Source organism: Phyllobates terribilis, unplaced genomic scaffold (assembly GCF_046119375.1).
Source record: "Phyllobates terribilis strain yellow unplaced genomic scaffold, ASM4611937v1 Scaffold_1__5_contigs__length_1240528914, whole genome shotgun sequence".
NCBI lineage: Eukaryota > Metazoa > Chordata > Amphibia > Anura > Dendrobatidae > Phyllobates > Phyllobates terribilis.
In genome coordinates, this window is record NW_027362761.1 from 269,317,123 (window position 1) to 269,337,018 (window position 19,896).

The following is a 19,896-nucleotide window of genomic DNA, read 5'->3' on the forward strand; positions in this document are numbered from 1 at the left end:
TTTTGCCACGATTTTGTTGTGTTTTTTTTATGCGTTTGTTTTTCTACAGCAATGAATGCTTTTTGGAGCTAAGTAAAGATATTTGTAAAAAGAAATGTGGGACATCTCTTTAACCCTTGGATTACCATCGTCCCTGGGGTGAGTATATTGGTTAATTTAAATGATTAAAGAATGTGTGTTTTATTTCAAATAAAGTGTTTTACTATATGTGTGTGGGTTTATTTAACGCTTTAATTACAGGTTTAGTAATGAGGGTCTCGTTGACACCTCTTCACTAAACAAATGGCTTGATGTCAGTAACGCCTTATCCCATTAGTCCATGTGAATTCTGGGGCAACTGAGAGCTGCTATTTTTAGCTTAAGAAAGGGCCATTAGCCCAACATGTTCCCTGGCTATTAACAGCTCTTTGGTTAGCCGCTACATCCCCACGATCAGCAACCATCAGCGCATTTTTGCTGCTTCCAAAACTTTGTTCTAATGACATACTTGTTTTGTCAGTACATGTGGATCCACTGCATGTAATGACATTTCAATCGGTCAAAAAGACTAGCGTCTCCGCTACAGAAGTTGACATGCTGCAGGTGAGTTTGGGTATGTGCCCATGATCAGGAGCTACTGCGTCAAACCTGTAGTGGCCAGATGTTACAGCATAGTGGATGGGATTTCTAGAAATCCCATGTCCACTATGCGTGCATCTGAGGCTGCGGTTACCCGTGGATACTGACATGCGGTGCGTCTTTCAGGACCACAAGATGTCAAATTCACTTGTGGAGTCGCTAGTCTCCGTAACAGAAATTTGACCACTAGAATGTATTGAGTGTGGTAAATCCACATGGTTCAGTGAATAAATGCGGATTTACCTCCGTTCAACAGAACGCGGCTTTTTGGACACATCAAAAATATGCTGCGTCCAAAGTGCTGCCATGTCCTGATTGTGGGTTCCTGCGTTATTTTCATAACCAGCAGCGGGAAAGCCAACCACTGAGGGCTGATATTACTATCTGGGGAAGGGGCCATTAATAACAGCCCACAGCTGTTTGCTTAGCCTTTACTGGCTAGATTACAGGGGGACCCCAGAAAAAAAAAAAAATAAATAAATCTAAGCAGCAAAGGCTGAACAGACAGCTGTGGGCTTATATTAATAGCCAGGGAAAGGGCCATGGATCCTGGCCCCCTCCAAGGCTAATAATATCTGCTCACAGTGGCCCCAGAACTTGCGCATCCATAAGATGCGCCAAGTCTGGCGCTTAGCCTACGCTCTTCCCACTTGCCCTTGTGCGGTGGCAAGTGGGGTAATAGGGTTGGGGTTCATGTCAGCCTTGTATTGACAGCTGACATGAAGCCCAGGTTAGTAATGGAGGGCATCTATAAGACGCCCCCATTACTAATCCCGTAGTAAAGTTTTTGAAATAAAGACACTGCTGGAATAAAGTATTTTATTTTAAATTAATTATTAAAACTGTGTGGAATTTTATTTATAAATAAAAAACGTTATATACTCACCTAAAACCTTATCCTCCATGCCCTTGTCTCTTGTAAGAAAGCAAAAATACAAAAACAACCATATTCTTCACCTGTCCGCTATGATGACATAGTCCAGTGTCCCACGACGATCTGGTCACTTCTACAGTAGACACACCAGTAATCATTGGTATGACTGTTGTATAGGAGAGCACTGTATACACTGATAAGAGTGTAATCACTCCTGTCAGTATATAATGCAGAGCTGCTGGGACTGAGGTCACTGGAGTTCATCAGCTGAGAGCTCTGGTGACCTCATTTACTGCATCAGTGTTGTGTGAGAAAGTTCTCACGCAGCACCAATGCCATAATGGAGCTTTCAGCTGATGAACTCCAGTGACCTCTGTCCCAGAAGCTCAACGCTATACACTGCCAGAGTCCTCCTGTCAGTGTATAGAGTGCTGCCGGGTGATCGGATCGCTGTGGGACATCAGGATGACGGACAGGTGAATATAAAGTGTTTTTATTGTAATTGATTTTTTTTTTTTTTTCACACTGTGCACTGGTGCAGGCTGAAGAAACTACTTCTCCCCTCAGCTGCACCTGCTCTCACTATTGTCAGCAGGAGCGGCCGTAGGATGATGGGAGGAGTAGTCTCCCGCGGGCACTTCTTCGTGTGCTTTTGCCGTGTTTTTGATTCATTGACTTGAATTGAGTCAGTCAAATATGCAGCAAACATCCGCAGCAAATCTGCAAATATTTTTATATCTGCGTCTTTGCTGTGGATTTGACTGACTCAATTGAAGTCAATGGGTGAAAAACGCACAAAGAATTGACATGCTGCAGATTTAACCGCAATGACAATCCTGACAGGAAAATTCCTGATCATTTGCACTGCACGTCAGGATTGTCATTGCATTAGCTGGCACACTGATTACCTAGCGTTTTTCATCCATTTCCGCGTGGAAAAAGCGGCGCAAAAACGAATTGTGTACACATAGCCTTAGATGGAAATTCTGATATAAGTGCTCAGTGTAGAGCACAGGATAAATGTGATCCCAAATGTTATGTAAAATGTTCCCAATAAAAGCTTCAAATCAATCCACAAAAAGAGTCCACACTCAGGTCCGTCATCTGATAACAGAAATATATGGGGCTTTCACGTTACTGTTAGCACAAAGGGTCTGGAAAAGCGCTATGGCGAATTCTGCGCTCCCAAATCCAAATTCCCCACTCCCTTCTGAGCCCCACAGTGTGCTTAAACCACATTTAGTGTCTACATATTTGGCAGGGGTATAATTTCCAAAATAGGGTCACTTGAGATGGGGGGGAATTCTGCTCTTCTAGCACTTAGGGGCTCTATATGTTGAGTCCGCAAACTATTCTAGGAAAATCTGCGCTCCAGGAGGCAAATAGCGCTCCATCCCTCCCGAGTCTCACTGTATGGCTAAGCAGTACTGTGCAGCTACATATGGGGGATTGCAATAGAATACAATAGTAAAACAGAACTTAATATTTGCTACAGAAACCCTTATTTGCAATTACAGAGGTCAGACTTTTCCTGTAGGTTCTTGACCAAGTTTGCACACACTGCAGCAGGGTTTTTGGCCCACTCCTCTATACAGATATTCTCCAGATCATTCAGGTTTTGAGGCTGTCGATGAGCAACATTGAGTTTCAGCTCCCTCCAAAGATTTTCTATTGGGTTCAGGTCTGGAGGCTGGCTAGGTCACTTCAAGACCTTGAAATGCTTCTTCCGGAGCCACTCCTTAGTTGCCCTGGCTGTGTCTTTCGGGTCATTGTCATGCTGGAAGACCCAGCCACCACCCATCTTCAATGCTCTTACTGAGGGAAGGAGGTTGTTGGCCAAAATCTCGCTATTCATGACCCCATCCAGTCTCTCTTCAATACGGTGCAATTGTCCTGTCCTGTTTGCAGAAAAGCACCCCCAAAGTATGATGTTTCCCCCACCATGCTTCATGGTTCAGATGGTGTTCTTAGGGTTGTACTCATCCTTCTTCCTCCAAACACAGTGAGTGGAGTTGATACCAAAAAGTTATATTTTGGTTTCATCTGACCACATGACCTTGTCCCATTCCTCCTCTGGATCATCCAGATGGTCATTGGCAAACTTCAAACAGGTCTGGACATGTGCTGGGGTGAGCAATGGGACCTTGAGTGCCCTGCAGGATTTTAATCCATGACAGCATAGTATGTTACTAACGGTAATGTTTGAGACTCTGGCCCCAGATCTCTTCAGATCATTGACCAGGTCCTCCCATGTAGTTCTGGGCTGATTTCTGACCTTTTTCAGAATCATCCTTATCCCATGAGGCGTCATCTTGCATGGAGTTCCAGACCGAGGAAGATAGCCCTGTATGTCCCTAGCAAAACCAATATAGTAATAAATCCGACAAGAGGTCAAAAGTTAAAAACAAAGACCTTTATTACAAAAAATTTTTTGGGCACATAGTGGCAAGAAAAAAAGAGCGCACACACGTATATCTTAATTATATCAAATGATAATGGGAGGGTATATGGATAATAGTAATACCAGGGCTGGATTAGACACCAAATCACCTCATGCATATACATTTTTGTAATAAAGGTCTTTGTTTAACTTTTGACCTCTTGTCGGATTTATTACTATATTGGTTTTGTTATCGTCTTCCGATTGGTCTACCAATTTAAGTAGCAGATATACATTTATGCTATTATGTTGATCTATTGGATCAGTAAGAATATACATAAAATATAAATGTATATTATCTGCTTGTCCTTTGCAACGGTTTTCTGTAGGTCCCTAGAGCTAGGCCCTAGGAAGGGAGGGGGAGGGGTGAGCACTAGTCAGCCCCACTGCAACTAAAGACAAACAGAGAGATCACGACTACAATCCACAAAGGAACTCCAAGAAGAATCTAGCCAACTCCAGACCTAAACAGAGGAATTTAATATATCACCAGCGATCCTCTGGAGAAACTGAGGGTATTTAAAGATCCAGAAAGGGTGTGTTAATTAGGATCAGAAGGTGGAGATCACCGCTGGGTCCTAGAGAGAGGGATGATGAAAGGATCAAGAAGGAGTCTGCAAGGCCAAACGCAGCGACCTTCTACAGCCGGATCCAGAATGACTGTCATATCTGATACACCCGTGACAAAGATTGACAGGCATCTTGTGTTTCTTCCATTTTCTAATAATTGTGCCAACAGTTGTTGCCTTCTCAACAAGCTGCTTGCCTATTGTCCTGTAGTGTAGCCCATCCCAGCCTTGTACAGGTCTACAATTTTGTCCCTGGTGTCCTTGGACAACACTTTTGGTCTTGGCCATGGTGGAGAGGTTGGAGTGTGATTGATTGCGTGTGTGGACAAGTGTCTTTTATACAGGTAACGAGTTCAGACAGGTGCAATTAATACAGGTAGAGTGTAGAGTAGGGGGGCATCTTAAAGAAAAACTAACAGGTCTGTGAGAGCCACAATTCTTGCTGGTTGGTAGGTGATCAAATACTTATTTCATGCAATAAAATGCTATTTAATTATTTAAAAATCATACAATATGATTTTCTGTTTTTTAATTTTAGATTCTGTCTCTCACAGTTGAAGTGTACCTATGATAAAAATTCCAGACCTCTCCATTCTTTGTAGACAGGAAAACTTACAAAATCAGCAGTGTATCAAATACTTGTTTTCGCCACTGTAAAGGCCCCGTCACACTTAGCGACCCTACAGCGATCCCGACAACGATACGACCTGTCAGGGATCGTTGCTGCGTCGCTATGTGGTCGCTGGTGAGCTGTCAAACAGGCAGGCTCACCAGCGATCAGGGGAGCAGCGACATCGTGGAAAGAATCTTTCCACGTTGTCCTGCTCCTGGTTACCAGCCTGCTGAAGCAGGAGCAGGCTGGTAACCATGATAAACAGCGGGTTACTAGGGGCACACGCGCACCTAGTAACCTGCTGTTTATCATGGTTACCACTCTGCTATGGTGAGCGGGAGGTTACCGCTCACCGTAGCAGAGTGGTAACCATGATAAACAGCGGGTTACTAAGTGCGCGTGCGCCTCTAGTAACCCGATGTTTATCGTGGTTACCAGCCTGATCGCTGGTCACACACAGCGATGTGTGCTGACCAGCGGGAGGGCAAAGACCAAAAAAAGGTCCAGGACATTCTGCAGCGATCAGCGACCTCACAGCAGGGGCCTGATCGCTGCAAAGTGTCACAAATAGCGACATCGCTGGTGAGGTCGCTGTTGCGTCACCAAAACCGTGACTCAGCAGCGATCTCGCTATGTGAGACGGGGGCTTTCGTGAGTAAAATAAATAAATTCTGGATTGCATCAACCTTATTCATTTGGGGTTTTAGGGTATGTGCACACGATCCGTACTGTCAGCGCTTTGAACGCAGCATACTTTATGCTGCTTCCAAAGTGCTGCACACAGGTGAATCCGCATGTGTTCATTGAACCATGTGAATGCACCGCAATCAATACCTTGTATTGAACTAATTTCTCTTGCGGAGACTAGCGAATCCACAAGAGAAATTGACCTGGTGCGGTCTGGAAATTAAATCTTTCCATCCGTCTGCAGGTGATAAACCGAGGTCCTGAGTTGTCTGGTCTCCAGGGCTTTGCACAACTTTCAACATGAACGGATCCTCTTTCTGCAGCCCTGTTCGGGAAAAGATATGGACAAGCTCTTGGGCTATACACTTACTGGAGGAGTTTCTTAACGGTACTGCCTCCGGGTACAATGTAGCATAATCGAGGACTACCAGGATATACTGATGTGCTCTGGCGGATTTGATCAAGGGTCCCACTAAACCCATCGCCATGTGATCAAACCGCACCTCAATGACTGGTAACGGCACTACTAAGGAACTATGGAAATGAGCGACTGGGGAAGTTAACTGGCAGGTGGGATAGGAGCTACAATCGTTAATCGCATAATCTCGGTGACAGCCGGGCCAGTAGAACCTCTAAAAGATTTGTTCCTGGGTTTTGTCTACTCCCAGATGACCCTGGGTGATGATGTTGAGGCGTTCTTGACGGTGTTCGAAAGGGTCATATTTTGCAAGGCTCTCCTTGCCGTCTTCCTCATGTGTGAATCACGTGCTGGATCTTGCTTCCGGGCTTACATCACTGAGGATAACCAACTCTGTGATACTCCTCTCCCTTCAATGATGCGGCCATCTTATAATATATACCGCACAGTACCACTTCTCCTGTCCTGTATACTGGAGTTGTTCTCAGTATCTGTATTATTCTCTATATATACACACTGCACAGTATCGCTTATGCTTTCCTGTATATATACTGCACAGTACCACTTCTCAAGCCCTGTATGCTGGGTGTAAGGCTCGCTCACCCTGATGTATAACACAGCCCGGTGCTATGCAGTTTTATTGGATAGCATTAGGCCCAATGTTAGACTATGGGGGAAGTGCAGATCTGCGATTATATTCTAGTGCCAAATCAGGATGAGAAAACAACTGCAGCATGATGCAAGTGGCTCAGATATTTGGATCACACACACACACACCCATACAAATCTATGGGTGCGTGTGAAACATAGAACTGCACACTGATGTCATCCGAGTGCAGTCCGATGTATGATCACAGACACAATAGAGAAATTAAGTTCTCCTTCTCCACACCTGTGCTGCGATTCTCCCATGCAAGAGAATTGGATCACACTAAGATAACACTTGGATCAAACTCTGACAGAGTTTGAGTGGAGTGTCATTAGCATAATTGGCCCAATGGTCTCGCATGAGAGAACGTACGCCAGTGAGAGCGTACCCTAATTCTCAGTATCTGTATTATTCTGTCTATATACACACTACACAATACCACTTCTCCTGTCCTGTTGTAGGAGAAGTGGCGTTGGACTTTGGGAGCGTCATTATTGGTTTATTATTTTCTACATTCCTATGGGCCAATAAAAATACATTTTGATAAACCTGTTTAAATGGGTTATCGCAAGTTTGGAAGTTATCCCCTTTCCTCTGGATAGGGGATAACGTTCCATTCACTGCGAATCTGACCTCTGGGACCCTCACGATCCTGAGAAACAGAGCTTTGAAGAACACCATGTAAATGGAGCTGTGGTCGATTGTACGCACTGCCGCGCAATTAACGTGTCTTTTCAAATAACTCCTTTAAAGCCCATGATGTACTAATACGCATCTGTGCCCTGGGACTTAAGAGCGCACACAGGCTGTGCAGGCACGATCGCCGCCGGGTGTCAGCTGTGGCAATGTGCAGGGAGCCTTCCCGCACCGCTCCCGGCACATTAACCCCCGCAATGCTGCAATCAAAGTCGATCGCAGCATTGCGGTGGCTAAGGGGAGGTGATCGCAATACTCACCTCCTCTTCCGGCCTCCAGCACTGTCTGCCGCGGCTTCCCGGGTGTTGCCATGATGACCCTATGTCGTCATGACAACATCCGGGTCACCAGACATCAGGAAGATTTTTTGGTCATCGCACTGCATGACCAAACTATCTTCTCCCTGTGCAGCGCTGACAGCCTGCATAGCACAGGGATAGTGCTCCATCCCTATGCTATGCAGGTGATCAGAATAAAAAAGAGTGAAAGTCCCAGAATGGGACAACTTAAAAAGGTTAAAAAAAAACTCTTGGAAAGTGAAAAATTTAAAAAAAAAAAATTGTAAATATATATAAAAAAAATAATCCACCAAAAATAAAAATATAATGTACCCATCAATAAATATTATGAAAAAAATACAAACAATAAAAGTACACATATTTGGTAGCGCCGCGTCCGTAACGACCTGACCTATAAAACTGTCCCACTAGTTAACCCCTTCAGTGAACACAGTAAAAAAAACGAAGCAAAAAACAATGCTTTATCATTATACCGCCAAACAAAAAATGGAATAACACGCGATCAAAAAGACTAATATAAATAAAAATGGTACCGCTGAAAACGTCATCTTGTCCTGCAAAAAACAAGCCACCATACAGCCCCATCATCCGAAAAATCAAAAAGTTATAGCTCTCAGAATAAAGCGATGCAAAATTTTTTTTCTATAAAATAGCTTTTATTGTGTAAAAGCGCCAAAACATAGAACAACAATATAAATGTGGTACCGCTGGAAACGTACTGACCCGAAGAATAAAGCTGCCTTATCAATTTTACCACACGCGGAGTAGAATAAAAAAAAAAAAAAAAAAAGCAATTCCTGAATTGTTGGTTTTTGTTTATTCTGCCTCCCAAAAGCCGGAATAGAAAGCGATCAACAAATGTCACGTGCCTGAAAGTGGCACCAATAAAAAAGTCAACTCATCCCGCAAAAAACAAGCCATAACATGACTCTGTTGGCCAAAATATGGAAAAATTATAGCTCTCAAAATATGGCGATGCAAAAACTAGATTTTACAAAATAGGTGTCTTTTAGTGTGTGACAGCTGTCAATCATAAAAACCCCGATATGATTCTGGTATCTCTGTAGTCACACCGACCCGAAGAATAAAGTAGTCCAATTACTTATACTGCACTAGGAACGGCGTAAAAAATAAACGCTGGGGTTGGGGTTGTTTTTTTTTTTTTTCAAAAGTAAAAAAAAAAAAAAAAACACGACGATATGGCAACTAGTGTTGAACGCAAGTGCTCGCTACTTGAGTTTGCATCGGGTGCTCGGGTATGCATTGAGTATCACGGGTGCTCGAATCTCCGCCCCATATGCGTCGCGGCCAAAAAAAAAAAAAAAAACTCGCGGGGATTGCCTGCCATGCACGAGCAATCCCCGCATGTTTTTTTTTTGGGTGTCTAATAACCGTGAAACATGCGGGAGGGGACTTGAGCATTTCACTTGAGCACCCGTGATACATGGTGCATACCTGAGTACCCGATGCAAACCCAAGTAGCGAGCACTTGCGCTCAAGACTAATGACAACTTATTCAATATGATGACCTAATGTTATCAAATTCTGTGTCGTACCTCTGGGTTCAAAATGTTCACTATACCCCTTAATAAAATCCTTGAGGGGTATAGTTTCCAAAATGGGGTAATTTGTGGGGGGGTTTCAACTATTTAGGCACATCAGAGGCTCTCCAAACGCGACATGGCGTCCTCGATTCCAGCCGATTTTACGTTCAAAAAGTCACACAGTGCTCCTTCCCTTCTGAACTCTGCCGTGCGCCCAAACACTGTATTTTCCCCACATATGGGGTATTGGTGTACTCAGGAGAAATTGCAAAAAGTTTTTGGGGTCCATTTTCTCCTCTTACCCTTGTGAAAATAAAAAAATTGGGGCTAGAACATCATTTTTGTGGAAAAAGTTTGATTTTTTTATTTTCACAGCTCTATGTTATAAACTTCTGTAAAGGACCTGGGGGTTCAAGGTGCTCACCACACATCTAGATAAGTTTCCTGAGGGGTCTAGTTTCCAAAATGGTGTCACTTGTGGGGGGTTTCCACTGTTTAGGCACATCAGGGGCACATCCGCTAATTATTCAAGCAAATTTTACAATCAAAAAGTCAAATGGCGCTCCTTCCCTTCCGAACCCTGCCACGTGCCCAAACAGTGGTTTTTCCCCACATATGGGGTATCTGCTTACTCAGGAGAAATTGCACAACAAATTTTGGGTTCCATTTTTTCCTCTTACCCCTGCGAAAATAAAAAAAATTGAGTCTAAAGTAACATTATGAAAAAAGTTAAATGTTCATTTTTTTCTTCCACATTCCAAAAATTCCTGTGAAGCACCTGAAGGGTTAATAAACTTCTTGAATGTGGTTTTGAGCACCTTGAGGGGTGCAGTTTTTAGAATGGTGTCACTTTTGGGCATTTTCTGGCATAAATTGCAAAATTGTCACCAAATTTCAGTTTTTTTCACAAATAAACGTAAGTGATATCGAAGAAATTTTACCACAATCACTAAGTACAATATGTCACGAAAAAACAATCTCAGAATCAGGGTGATCCGTTGAAGCGTTCCAGAGTAATTACCTCAAAGTGACAGTGGTCAGAATTGTAAAAATTGGCCTGGTCATTAACGTGCAAACCACTTTGGGTTGTAAAGGGGGTTAAGAAAGTGGTGAGGGGCATGACCAAGTAAAGGAAAAATTCACTGATTGGGAGTGATATGTGTTATAGGATGGGGGCTGGTTGGGTTGTGTGCCAGGGCTGCTTTTTTGTCTCACTCCAGCAATGCTTTCATCTCATCAGTCCATAAAACCATTGAAAATCAGTCTTCAGATGTATCTTGGCCCAGTCTTGATATTTCTATTTACCGCTATGTCTTGTTCAGTGATGGTCGGGTTTCTTCCTGCCTTACCTTGGTCATGTCTCCGAGCACTGAACACCTTGTACTCTGGGCACTCCAGGAACGTTGCAGTTTTGCAATATGACAGCACTAAAGGATAATATGCTCCTGGTCGCTTCATTTATGATTCTTCTCAAATCTTTTGAATATAAACGGAATCAGAGAGCAGCAATATGTAGGGGCTGAGAGCCTGATTCCAGGGATGTGTCACATACTAAGCTGTGTTTTGTTGTTTTAAAACAATCAGTGTTTTATCAGCAGGAGAGTATCACTACAGGACAAGCTTTTCTTGTGCCTACAAGTCCAACTATGCTAAAACCTCTAATTAGCAGCTTTCTGTCAATATCCAGTGTACACAGAAATCTGCCAATCACTGATGTGGGTGGGATTCCACAGGGTTCAACATTCCGAGCTCTGCTAGATCTGTAGCAGAGAATACTGTGATTCTATCACAACTGTTGTATCACAGTAAACTAGGTGATACATCGCTAGAATCCGGCTCTTTGTCCCTACCTCATGCTGCTGTCAGATTTCATATAAAAACCTGCTGACATATTCCCTTTAATGTGCGCCTTTTTTTCTCAACACATTTGAGACCCTGTTGACTATTTGCAACAAAACTTGATGGTTCTGTGATTACCCCCCAATATCTTAGCAATTTCAAGAGTGTGGCATCCCTCTGTAAGATTTGTAACAATTTTTGACTTTTCAGTCAGTTAAATCTCTTTTTTGGCCAATTTTTCTTGAGGAAAACAAGCTGCCTAGTAATTCTGCACACCTTGATAAATGGTGTTGTATCCTCAGTCCTCACCCTCTCTCATCACACAAATACACATCACCTATGTAACATAGTTTTAGTTTTTAAGGATGAAGGAAGACCAAGTCCTTTTAGTTCAACCCATAGCCTAACATGTTGATCCAGAGTAAGGCAAAAAAAAATCATGTGGCAAACACTAAGCTCCACATTGGGGAAAAAAAATCCTTCCTGACCCCATACGACAATCAGACTAGTTCCCTGGATCAACGCCCTATCAAGGAATCTAGTATATATAACCTGTAATATTATACTTTTCAAGAAAGGCATCATGCCCTTCTTAAATTTTAATAGTGAATCACTCATAACATCATGCGGCAAAGAGTTCCATAGTCTCACTGCTCTTACAGTAAAGAATCTGCGTCTGTGATTATGATTAAACCTTCTTTCCTCCAGACGTAGAAGATGCCCCCTTGTCCCCGTCTCAGGCCTCAGAGTAAAAAGATCAGTAGACAGATCTTTGTACTGTCCCCCATATACTTGTACATAGTAATAAGATCACCCCTAAGCCTTCTTTTTTCCACAGTAAATAACCCCAAGTGTAATAACCTGTCTTGGTATTGCAGACCCCCCAGTCCTCTAATAACCTTGGTCGCTCTTCTCTGCACCCGCTCTAGTTCAGCTATGTCTTTCTTATACACCGGAGACCAGAACTGTACACAGTATTCTATGTGTGGTCGCACTAATGACTTGTATAGAGGTAAAATTATGTTCTCCTCATGAGCATCTATGCCTCTTTTAATGCATCCCATTATTTTATTTGCCTTTGCAGCAGCTGCCTGACATTGGCCACTAAACGTGAGCTTGTCGTCCACCAATACACCCAGTTACATTTTGCCCAGTGTTTTACAATTAAGCATATAATTATACATTTTATTTCCTCTGCCCAAGTGCTTTACCTTACATTTATCCCCAATAAAGCTCATTTGCCATTTATCAGCCCAAGCTTCTAGTTTACATAGATCCTCCTGTAATATAAAATTGTCCTCCTCTGTATTGATTACCCTGCAGAGTTTAGTGTCATCTGCAAATATTGAAATATTACTCTGTATGCCCCCTACAAGGTCATTAATAAATATGTTAAAAAGAACATTCACTTCATCCAATAAGCATTCAGGTTTATACAGCTTGGAGTTGAAAAATCTGTATACAAATATTGATATGGTCAAAATACTCACTTGCCTAATAATTCTGCACACTGGGCTTACTGACCTATCAGTCTCTCTTAGTTTCCAACACTGCTCTAGTCTTCTCACTCATGTAACAACTATTCTGACTTGCCGGCACACATAGGACTCTACAGGTGCTTCTCACAAAATTAGAATATCATCAAAAAGTTAATTTATTTCAGTTATTCAATACAAAAAGTGAAACTCCTATATAATATAGAGCCGTTACAAACAGAGTGATCTATTTCAAGTGTTTATTTCTGTTAATGTTGACGATTATGGCTTACAGCCAATGAAAACATAAAAGTCATTATCTCAGCAAATTAGAATAATTACGAAAAAACACCTGCAAAGGATTCCTAAGCGTTTAAAAAGGTCCCTTAGTCTGTTTCAGTAGGCTCCACAATCATTGGGAAGACTGCTGACTTGACAGATGTCCAGAAGGCAGTCATTGACACACTAAGTAAATGGAAAGTAAATTTTGCATTTCATTTGGAAATCAAGGTCCCAGAGTCTGGAGGAAGAGTGGAGAGGCACACAATCCAAGCTGCTTGAGGTCTAGTGTGAAGTTTCCACAATCAGTGATGGTTTGGGGAGCCATGTCATCTGCTGGTGTAGGTCCACTGTGTTTTATCAAGACCAAAGTCAGGGCAGCAGTCTACTTGGAAATTTTAGAGCACTTCATGCTTCCCTCTGCCGACATGCTCTTTGGAGATGAAAATTTCAATCTCCTGCAGGACTTGGCACCTGTCCACACTGCCAAAAGTACCAATACCTGGTTTAAAAACAGTATCACTGTGCTTGATTGGCAGCAAACTCACCTGAACTTAACCCCATAGAGAATCAATGGGGTATTGTCAAGAGGAAGATGAGACACCAGACCCAACAATGCAGACGAGCTGAAGGCTGCTATCAAAGCAACCTGGGCTTCCATAACACCTCAGCAGTGCCACAGGCTGATCGCCTCCATGCCACGCCACATTGATGCAGTAATTGATGCAAAAGAATCCCCCACCAAGTATTCCACCGCAGAAACGCTTAAAAAACGCTTGGTAGAAGGTCTGCAATGTTCCCCAATGATAATCCGCATGTGCTGTGCACATGCTTCGGAAATTTCCGCTGCGGATTATCATTGCGGAAAAATCTGCAGCACTACCAATTATTTTGCGTAATCGCTGCCTTTTAGCCGCCATTGACTTGCATTGAATCGCTTAATATCCGCATGACTACATGTGCACATGCGGATATTAAGCGATTCAATGTGCGCATAGCGATGTGTCCTGGCTCTTCGGCAGCTCGCAATGGTTTAAAAGGACCTTCCATGACGTCATTTAGTCATGTGACAGGTCACTCGACCACCGACATCAGCGGTCGCGTGACCTGTCACATGAATAAATGACGTCATGGAAGGTCCTTTTAGACCACCTCGAGCAGCCCAACACACCGGACGCACTAGAGAAAAGACCGGGGGCCATCGGAAGGAGAGTATAATGTTTATTTTTTACCATTCTTTTACTATAACTTTGTCGCACTATATAAATCTATGCCATTTGCATGGATTTATATAGTGTTGCCCAGTTGTCAAGCACTTTTCCAAGTGATGCTAAAATCGCTTTGAAAGCGCTTGACAACCCGCATGCGGAAATGCATGTGAAGAACGCTTCACATCCGCATGTCCCTGGCAGGAAAAACGCATGTACAATCCGCATGTACAATCCGCATGCGTTTTTTCTGCCAGGGGAGATGCAGAAACACTCAGGAAAAATCCGGAGCATTTCTGCATCGTGGGCACATAGCCTTACTGAGATAATGCCTTGTGTTTTCATTGGCTGTAAGCCTTAATCATCAACATTAAAGAAGTTGTCCGATACTTTTTTTTTTTTTTAACTTGCCCAATGTGTTCAGCATGTGGGCATAAGTATATTTGTAAATACCTTGTGTTTCTGTTAGCGCCGCTCACAGGCATCACGTGACCCACCCCCCCGGTGACGTCACAACAAGTGAGGCGTGACTCAGCACTGGGGTCCCCGCGGTGGCTGCTGGGTTGTGGGCGGGGTTATTCCCCTGTGTCACACCCAGCATCCACTGCGCGCTTTCCCAATGAATGGGGAGAGTGAGAGCGCGTGGTGGATGCTGGGTGTGACGCAGGAGAATAACCCCGCCCACAACCCAGCAGCCACCTGTGGAACGTGAAAGAGGGACCGCCAGCTGCAGCTTGGACTTGGTGTGACGTCAGCGCCGGCTGCAGCCGGGGGTCACGTGATGCCTGTGAGCGGCCAGTGATAGCACTGCTCACAGGCATTATCTGCAACACAAGGTATTTACAGAGATACTTATGCCCACATGCTGAATACTTTGGGCTACTTAAAAAAAAAAAAAACGGACAACCCCTTTAACAGAAATAAACACTTGAAATAGATCACTGTTTGTAATGACTATATAATATACAAGTTTCACTTTTTGTATTGAAGAACTGAAATAAATTAACTTTTTGATGATATTCTAATTTTGGGAGAAGCACCTGTATGTGAGAGTCAGAAGTTTTTTTTATGACTATGAAGCCTACTTCTTCTAATGCCCCATAAACTTACATAGGAAAAGCGAAGTGAGAATAGCCATCATGTAACCCAGAAGAAGCCTGGATCGGTGCTAGTAATCAGAAGAGACAGCAATCGTTGGTTGGAGTGCTTCTTTAAAGTATAGTATTCTTAAAGGGGTATTCCCATCTCCAAGATCCTATCCCAATATGTATTAGGTGTAATAATAATAATATTAGCAAATACCTCCAATAGAAATGTGGTATAGTTCTTCTGATAAGTTATTTTGCTTACCCCATGTGCAGGACATTGCAGTAGCTTAGCTATCCATGTTTAAGGCCACTAACAGCTAACGGTCACTATTTGTGAGGTCATAACCTTGGATACCTAAGCTACTGCAATGCCTGCACATGGGGTAACCAGCACAACTTATCAGAAAAACTATTACATTTCTAATTGGAAATCTTTGCTAATATTATTAATACACCTACTACATATCGGGATAGGACCTTGGAGGTGGGAATACCCCTTTAATGAAGGAAAGTGTCAGGCCTCATATATGTTCAATCCATGTTTTTCCCAGAACATGTACCCATTATAATCTATAGGGCTGTTCACATGTTCATTTTTGATCTGAGTCATAGATCAAACTTCACTACTTTCATCAATGAGTCCATGAGAAATAACAGACACACAAAGGTTACCTATCTCATCAGACTGCGCTTTATTTTTACTCAGTGGGTAGGAGAAGATTGGATTTTTTTTCATACGCAAAAACTGGATGTGAAATTGATGGCAAAAAAAAATAAATAATGGGCGAAAAAACAAATCCAGCACACTGATGAAAAGCGCACCATTTTGTCACGTACGAGAAAAAAAATGTCTGTATGAAGACTAATTTTTTTTTATTTATTTATTTTTTTTTTATACATTTTAACCCCTTCAGGACCCAGCCTATTTTGACCCTAAAGACCTTGGCATTTTTGTCAATTCTGACCAGTGTCCCTTTACGAAGTAAAAACTCTGGAACACTTCAACGGATCCTAGCGATTCTGAGATTGTTTTTTCGTGACATATTGGGCTTCATGTTAGTATTAAATTTAGGTCGATAATATTTGCGTTTATTTGTGAAAAAATCAAAAATATGGGAAAAATTTTGAAAATTTTGCAATTTTCAAATTTTGAATTTTTATTCTGCTAAACTAGAGAGTGATGTGACACAAAATAGTTAATAAATAACATTTCCCACATGTCTACTTTACATCAGCACAATTTTGGAAAAAAAAAAAAATTTTGGTAGGAAGTTAGAAGGGTTCAAAGTTCATCAGCAAATTTTCTTTTTTCCAGCAAAATTTGCAAAGCCATTTTTTTAGTGACCACATCACATTTGAAGTCCCTTTGAGGGGTGTACATGACAGAAAACACCCAAAAGTGACACCATTCCAAAAACTGCACCCCTCAAGCTACTCAAAACTACATTCATGAAGATTATTAAACCTTCAGGTGCATCACAGGAACTAAAGCAACATGGAAGAAAAAAATGAACATTTTAATTTTTCTAACAAAATTTTTTTTCTAGCCTAAATTTTTCAATTTTCACATGGGTAACTGGGTAAAATGCATCCTAAAATTTGTTGGGCATTTTCTCCTGAGTAAACCAATACCTCATATGTGGTCATAAACCACTGTTTGGGCACACCACAGGGCTCAGAAGGGAAGGAGCGCCATTTCACTTTTTGATTGGAAAATTAGCTCCAAAAGTCAAATTGCGCTCCTTCCCTTCTGAGCCCTGCCATGCGCCCAAACAGTGGTTTATGACCACATATGAGGTATCGGTGTACTCAGGAGAAATTGCCCAACAAATTTTAGGATGCATTTTATCCTGTTACCTATGTGAAAATTAAAAAAAAATAGGCTAAAAGAAATTTTTTGTAAAAAAAAAAAAAAAAGTATTTTTAATTTTTACGGATTAATTTGTGAAGCACCTGGGGGTTCCAAGTGCTCACTATGCATCTAGATAGGTGCCTTTGGGGTCTAGTTTCCAAAATGGGGTCACTTGTGGGGGAGCTCCAATGTTTAGGCACACAGGGCCTCTCCAAACGCAACATGGTGTCCGCTAACAATTTCGGCTCAAATTGTTAGCGGACACCATGTTGCGTTTAAAGAGCTCCTGTGTGCCTAAACATTGGAGCTCCCCCATAAGTGACCCCATTTTGGAAACTAGATCCCCCAAGGCACCTATCTAGATGCATAGTGAGCACTTGGAACCCCCAGGTGCTTCACAAATTGATTCGTAAAAATGAAAAAGTGGAAAAAAAATACTTTTTCATTTTTATGAATCAATTTGTGAAGCACTTGGGGGTTCCAAGTGCTCACTATGCATCTAGATAGGTGCCTTGGGGGGTCTAGTTTCCAAAATGGGGTCACTTGTGGGGGAGCTCCAATGTTTCGGCACACAGGGGCTGTCCAAACACGACATGGTGTCCGCTAACAAATTGGAACCATGTTGCGTTTGGAGAGCCCCTGTGTGTAAACATTGAAGCTCCCCCACAAGTGACCCTATTTTGGAAACTAGACCCCCCAGGGAACTTATCTAGATGTAGTGTATGTGAGTTTGGTGTGTGGTGTGGTGTATACACCACACACACACACAAACAACCTCACATACACTACAACACACACACCAACCTGACATAGGTTGGTGTGTGTTGTAGTGTACGTGATGTTTTGTATGTCATGCTAGTGTGGGTGAGTTCTGTAGGGAAGGTCAGGATGTGTTTAGTACGGGGACATGTGATGAATTTTGAAGCATTCATTCAAACACAGTCCCGGTTTATCAGGACACGTTTCACATTGGAAACGGGTGACCTTTCTTATCCCCCTTTTATGGCAGACCCGGCACCTTTTTCTTACCGTGACCTCACCAGGAAAATGTTGCCCTGGTACCACACGGGAGACTCGAGTTCCAGGGGTGCTGGGGCCCGCTTCTTCTTCGCTTCTAAAAATCAGGGCCTTTATCACCGCCTCCTGGAAGTTGAGGAAGGTGTTGGTGGTCTGGCCTGCACATCGTGACAGCACGTATGCGTTATACAGTGCCATTTGAACGATGTGCACGGCCAGTTTTTTATACCAGACTTTCGCCTTCCTCATCGCACTGTAGGGCTGGAGGACTTGATCAGAAAGATCAACTCCCCCCATGTGCTTGTTGTACCCCAGGGCACAGTCCAGTTTGCGGACCGGTGCTGGGGTACCTCTAACGTTGGTGGCCGTGGTGCCGGGACCATGGATTGTGGTCAAGAAAAAGACGTCCCTTTTGTCTTTGTACTTCACCACAACCATGTTGCCGCTACATTGAGCTCGGCTCTCACCCTTTGGGAAAACCTGCTCAATTAGCGTCAAAGGGAGACCCCTCTGGGTTCTGCGCACAGTACCGCAAGCGGCGGTAGCTCTGGCAGAGAGGGACTGAACTAGGGGAATGCTTGTATAAAAGTTATCAACGTATAGATGGTAACCTTTATCAAGCAGTGGGCGGATCAAATCCCACACTATTTTCCCACTTACCTTCAGAGCAGGTTGACATTCTGGGGGCTGAATCCTCGAATCCTTTCCTTCGTAAACTCTAAAGCTGTGAGTGTACCCTGAGGCACTCTCGCACAGCTTGTAGAGCTTTATTCCGTACCTGGCCCTCTTACTGGGCAGGTATTGTCGGAATTGAAGCCTCCCTTTGAAGTGGATGAGGGATTCATCCACAGAAATTTCCCTTTGGGGAACGTACACTTCAGCAAACTTGTTGCTGAAGTGTTCTATGACCGGACGAATTTTGAACAGTCTGTCAAAATTCGGGTCATCGCAGGGAAGGCTGTCCGTGTTATCCCTGAAATGTAAAAATTTGTGAATGACCTCAAATCTTTTGCGGGTCATCACCATTCCGAACACTGGAGTTTGATATAAAATATCGGTACTCCAGTATTGACGGATTTCTGGTTTCTTCACAATCCCCATGTGAAGTACCAGTCCCCAATATTTTAACATTTCTACTGAGTCAACGGGACTCCAAGTAGAAAACATTGAATTTGGGTTTGCAGACAAAAATTGTTGGGCGTAAATGTTAGTCTGCTCCACCATGAGACTGACAATGGCCTTAGAGAAATAGACTTTGAAAAAGTCTATTTCCCTGAGGTTTGCGGTCTCAAACTGGATTCCTGATTGGGGAAGGAAATCAGGAATCCGCGGAGCGTAATTTTCAGGGACGGGGGTCCACACCGGGGCACTGGTGCTAGGTTGGGCGTGACTAGCACCAGGTTGAGGGTTACTTACAGATGGCTGTGTGTCTTCTTCCACGGCCTCCGGACGATGCCTTGACCTCTGACGTCGTCTTGGTGCCGGCTCGGTGTCACTGGAGGAGGAAGAATGAGAGGAATAGAGGAACGTGGGGTCCTCTCCCTCACTATCAGCTTCGGAGGCAATAAATGAATATGCCTCCTCAGCTGAGTACGCCCTAGGGCGGGACGGGTGGGACATTGTGTGCTGTGGGGAAAAAAAAAATCTAAACTTTATTATTAGTATGAGTGTACGTGTGTATGTGTGAGTGCTTGGTGTAAATCACGTGTGGGGGCGGTCAGGCGCACGGGG